This window comes from Amaranthus tricolor, chromosome 12 (assembly GCF_026212465.1).
Source record: "Amaranthus tricolor cultivar Red isolate AtriRed21 chromosome 12, ASM2621246v1, whole genome shotgun sequence".
In the NCBI taxonomy this organism is placed as follows: domain Eukaryota; kingdom Viridiplantae; phylum Streptophyta; class Magnoliopsida; order Caryophyllales; family Amaranthaceae; genus Amaranthus; species Amaranthus tricolor.
Genome location: NC_080058.1, coordinates 25992978 through 25998581, shown reverse-complemented (window position 1 = coordinate 25998581; position 5604 = coordinate 25992978). Strand labels below are relative to the sequence as shown.

Sequence of the window (5604 nt, the reverse complement as noted above, 5' to 3'; positions counted from 1 at the left end):
TTCAATTGACTGATAGTTTTTGGATTGTATCTTCGTGAAACAACAAAAAAAAAGAAATTGTTTTAGGGTTCAGGGTTTAGGGTTTAGGGTAAAGAAATATAGGTCCACGTTTGTGGTCCATGCACCACACCAATAATATGGGGGAGATAAATCATGTGGTAAAATTGTGTAGCCTTTTTCCTATTTTATTCTTATGTAAAGGGAAAAGGGATAAAGATGAGAAGCAGAGGAAGAGATATTAATTGATCCTTTGGATAAATCATGTTATTTTGCATAATATTTGGAGTGTAATCTTCTAAAGGTAAAACATTGCCTGCTTTGAAGAAATCCTAAATCATTTCATCTATCGAATCATCCATGAGCTAAGCAATGAAATAAATAGAGAACTATACATGAAAAATCAATTAAAATCATACTCATATTCTTCATCTATGACTCCATTTAGCATGTAAAAAGGAGTACAATAACAATTTGGTTCTTTGAAAATCATAGTGGATAACTAAAAACATATATTTCTATTTATCTATAAGCAAGATTATAACAATCCTACATTTGTGATTAAATTGTGAATTATCCCTTAGCTCTAGGATTTAGAGTCATACTTAGTTACTAGATATATATCGAGTGAAGTTTTCACACATTTGTAATATCAAAAGAGATAGCCTTTCTCACTTTTACATTTACATGTTTAAAACCACTATTACATAGCATTTGACATAACCCTACAAAGGGAGAAAAACACATATTAAGAAGCAGCTAACCTTAAATTAAGCACGAGATAATGAAAATTGATGAGATTATAAGCCCAAGGTAGCGCCTCACCATGAATACATAAGTACTTGCGGACGGCTACATAAACGGCTATATTCCCAACGGCCATATTCCATAAACGGCTATCACTATTCCCTCTCCGTAGGAACTCACCGCCGCCGGTGTTCGTTCTCTTCCCACCAACGGAATTCCGGCAACCGACGTCTGGGCAGGTTTGTGGTTCTCATTTTTGTGGTTCTCAGAAGTTTAACATCATTTAATATCATAAATTGAGTGTTCGTTTGTTGTCCCAGCAAAAACCCTAAAATTTGTTTCCGACTGAGTTTCTTATTTAGCGATGATTTCTTGATTAGATGTTTTAAATTTTTAGGTATGTGAAATTTACCAGTTATGCGGTTTCAAATCTATCTGCTATGCGATAATCTATTTGAATTTCGATGACATGATGTGGCGAAATCGTCAACGGCACTCGTCCGTTAGAAATTGCATAGCTATACTTAATTGTACTCGCTAGAATAGCAGTTTGAAAACTGTTTTTACACAGGTTTAGATGTTTTCCAGAAAATGATCAACATCAGTGATGCTTAACCTTACATGTTTCATTTCCTAATAATATGTATAAGACGTAAAGCCTACAACATCTTGATACTGTTGAAAATGATGGAGATTGTAAGTGTGGGAAGGTGCTTTTGCCTAAAAGAAGGGATTAAAGATGTGTTATATTTGTAGATTATTTTTCACCCGGATTTGAATGGAAGGGTAGACTATCATTTTCTTAGTGTGTTGAACATTGTTGATCTTTTAGGCTTGATACTTTAAGGTATCATGATTTTCTGTTTGTTGATTCTTTACTTTGATTTGAAAATGCAGAGGATTCTACTAAAAGGGAATCTGGCACTAAGGTTCATCATGCTAACATCCGAGCAGCTAAGGTTAGAATGAGTCTCCTGCTCTTGGAATTTGAGGTTTATGGATTTTCTAGTAGCTGTATAGTGTAACAGCTGTTTTCTTTTTATGCATATGACGTTTATGGATGTTTTTTGTAAAGTGAAACATGGACTAATTTTGAGTAACTAAGTTGAAAATTGTTACGAGATTAAGAAATAATGTGTGATATAGCACATATGCAATCGTATGCCTTAATTGGAATTTGTTTCTTTTACACAGTCCTGTGAGAATTAAATTCCAACACTTTTATTTTTGTGCAAATCAGTTTTCTTAGCTAAAGCCTAAAAGTCTATAATGCCTCTTCTTTGTCTTCTCAATATTAGCATAATATTGAAAAGTCAACCCTAAACATTTGTTTGCCTTAATCTTTATGTTCTAATTTTCAATCTTAATCTAAGTCTTAAATAATCCCACTCCATCATCTATTTAAAAGGTAGTCTCAAGATGAAGAGAAAGAAAGTGAAACTAATTTAAAGGGTTTTATTTTTGAATTTCCATATCTTTTTTGATTTGATGGTTTCATTGATTCTTTGAATGAATTAATTGGTTTTTGATTTATTTATTTTGGTGGGTTTTACTGATTTTGGATTCTTCACTATGGTTTTTGTTTTTCTTTACTATTGTTGACGGGGGTTTTCGATTTTGGATTAGCATCTTACCGTGATTACTGGCGAGAAATACGGAAACTAGCAGAGAATAATTAAGCAGTTGGATTTCTTATTTTCTTTCGGTCTTTGCTTCCTGAGGTTAAGGCTGGCTGTGTCATTAATCTTACTCCCAAACTTTTCATCCTTAGCTGGTTTTGCATTATTACCTTTTGAAGAATTGATGAAGAACCCATTATTAGCACTTAAAGAATTGATGAAGAACTCATTTGTTGTCTAGTAGGAATTGGAATATATCCATCAACAACATCCATAAGTTTATAAATTTTATCAACCCATTCATTTTCAGTTTTCACCCCTCTTAATATTAGGGTTCTACATCAATTTATCAATTCTTATTTTGAGATATGCATTATTTTATTCCCAACAAATTAAATAATTTTTTATTGTTCATTATTAGATCTAATCTAAATTATTAAATAAATTAGTTGAGTTAATTTTATTAAATATTTAAAATTTTAGAACTGAAGGAACACGTTAGTTAACCAACAAATGCATAACAAACATAAAGCTACAATGGTTTTGGTACTTGGGTTCATCAAGCTAGTATTCAAGATTCAAGAATTGCATGATATTTTTTAGTTTTTCTTTGGGATTATATCGCTTTTATATGTCATTTTGGAGAAATAAAAAATATTTTAGATGTTCACTTTACAAGCGAAATTCTGTCGAAATTTCGTCCAGTTGTTGTTGCCCCATGGGACTATGAACCCTGGATCCGCCATTGCTGGCTTTAACTGCTAGCCTTCTACAGTATACCCCACCCCGTTTTTTCTTTAGTTATTTTTGGTTGTGTGTAGGTACCCTACCGGCAAACCAACAATTGGGATCAGTTTATCGGAGTACCAGACAAGATAACGACCGACAACCAATTTCAAATCAGCAATTCAACAGAGAGAACATCTTCAACTTCGACGGCACGCCACCAGGATAGCCACCAGCTAAGGGCATTGTCCTCTTCCCTTTTCTTCCTTTCATTTATCTTTTCATTTATTTTTTTTATATTTACTTATTGTGTTTGTTTTAGTGTAGCCTATTGTGTGATATTGTTTTGTTGTGCTTTAGTTAGTGTTCTGCACCGAGATTGGGTCCTCCGGACTCTTAATCTTGCACACAATCAGTCCTCTGCATTACGTGGAGGATGATTGACTCAAACTCACACAAAACAACCGCCAATCAACCCAAGAAACCAATTCTTGGTTTTCAGGCCAGCCTTGGTCACCCTCTGATTTGGCTTCACTCACCAACGAGAAATGACCCCCCACACCGTCCCTCGAGTTCCACTCAAATAAGGGAAGATGACACTCTAAATTGTTCCACAATTAGAGTGTAGAAGATGTTCCACACGTTCTTGCAAAGCTGAGATTGTAATGACAAACACACACAAAGGAGAGGAATATAACCTTGAGGAAATGAAGAAGAATTCTTATTAATCACCAAACTTAATGAATGTACATGAGAGACAACCTATATTTATAGTTTTCTAGCTAGCTAACGGCTAATAACATCACGTGCATTACATCATGTGTTTTAAAAACACAAAACAGAAGCATAAAACTAAGTCAGAACACTGATTCTGATTTCAGCACCAGCCTGCTGACTGGGAAACCTTGCACATGGATTTTAGAGAGTTGTGTGAGTCATCAATAGGGTTCTTGGCCCTTGATGGCTAGGTCCATGTGCCAAGATTCCATTTCTACATTAGTCCAGGTCCTGGGTGCACAGGTCTGGTCTCCACGTGTCGTGCAAGGTGGCTTGGTCGCTAGCTGCTGTGCTGTTCTGTATGGTCTGTATGGGCTGTTCTGATCTGCGATTGGGTTCCTTTGGGCTTCCGTTCCAAGTGATTGTGTGCGCTTCCAGCATGGATCTTGGACCTTGATGGCTTGGTCCATGTATGGAGATCACGTTTCCATGGTTGTTTGGCCCCAGGTCTCCTTGGTTAAGGCTCAAACCACGCTGCAAAGTAAGCTGGTCAGCGGGTGTCTTGCTATTTTGACCTGCTGCTGTTTTCTGTTCTTCCTAAGCATTCTGATGTGTATGTGGGTTTGCTGTGTTGTTCTTTGTATGATAACCTTGATTCTTTGTGTGATCTTCATCCTTATGAGTTGAGTGAGGTTGAGGTGCATCTTCATTAGTTTGTACTGAACCATGGGCTGAGGTATGTTTTGAGGTTAGGCACACATGGTTCATGTTCCCTTTAAAGTTTTTTTGGTAACCTTTCTAACTTAGTCCTGAGTAATTGAATATAGAGTTAGAAAGCAATTGTGGTCTTATTATTATTATTATTATTATTATTATTATTATTATTATTATTATTGTTATTATTGTTATCATTATTGTTATCGTTCGTTATCGTCATCGGTCTTTGCTTCCTGAGGTTAAGGCTGGCTGTGTCATTAATCTTACTTCCAAACTTTTCATCCTTAGCTGGTTTTGCATTATTACCTTTTGAAGAATTGATGAAGAACCCGTTATTTAGCACTTGAAGAATTGATGAAGAACTCATTTGTTGTCTAGTAGGAATTGGAATATATCCATCAACAGCATCCATAAGTTTATAAATTTTATCAACCCATTCATTTTCAGTTTTCACCCCTCTTAATATTAGGGTTCTTCATCAATTTATCAATTCTTATTTTGAGATATGCATTACTTTATTCCCAACAAATTAAATAATTTTTATTGTTCATTATTAGATCTAATCTAAATTATTAAATAAATTAGTTGTGTTAATTTTATTGTTATTATTATTATTATTGTTATTATTGTAATTATTATTATTATTATCATTATTATTATTATTATTATTATTATTGTCATTATTATTATTATTATTATTATTATTATTATTATTATTATTATTATTGTCATTATTATTATTATTATTATTATTATTATTATTATTATTATTATTATTATTATTATACCATGGTTATTTTTGGTTGTGTGTAGGTATCCTACTGGCAAGACAACAACTAGGATCAGTTTATCGGAGTACCGGACACGATAACGACCGACAACAAGTTTCAAATAAGCAATTCAACAAAGAGAACATCTTCAACTTCGACAGCACGCTACCAGGATAGCCATCAGCTAAGGGCATTGTCGTCTTCCCTTTTCTTCCTTTTGATTTATCTTTTCATTATTTTTTTTTATATTTACTTAACAACTAGGATCAGTTTATCGGAGTACCAGACAAGATAACGACCGACAACCAGTT

At 34.1% G+C, this 5604-nt stretch overlaps 1 long non-coding RNA gene across 1 annotated transcript; it reads left to right on the top strand.

Moving 5' to 3' along the window:
* Positions 1-739: 739 nt before the first annotated feature.
* On the top strand, positions 740-5288 carry LOC130796847 (uncharacterized). Its single transcript, XR_009038765.1, has 3 exons — positions 740-983; positions 1642-1703; positions 3185-5288. It is a non-coding gene; the product is annotated as an uncharacterized LOC130796847 (long non-coding RNA).
* Positions 5289-5604: the final 316 nt, after the last annotated feature.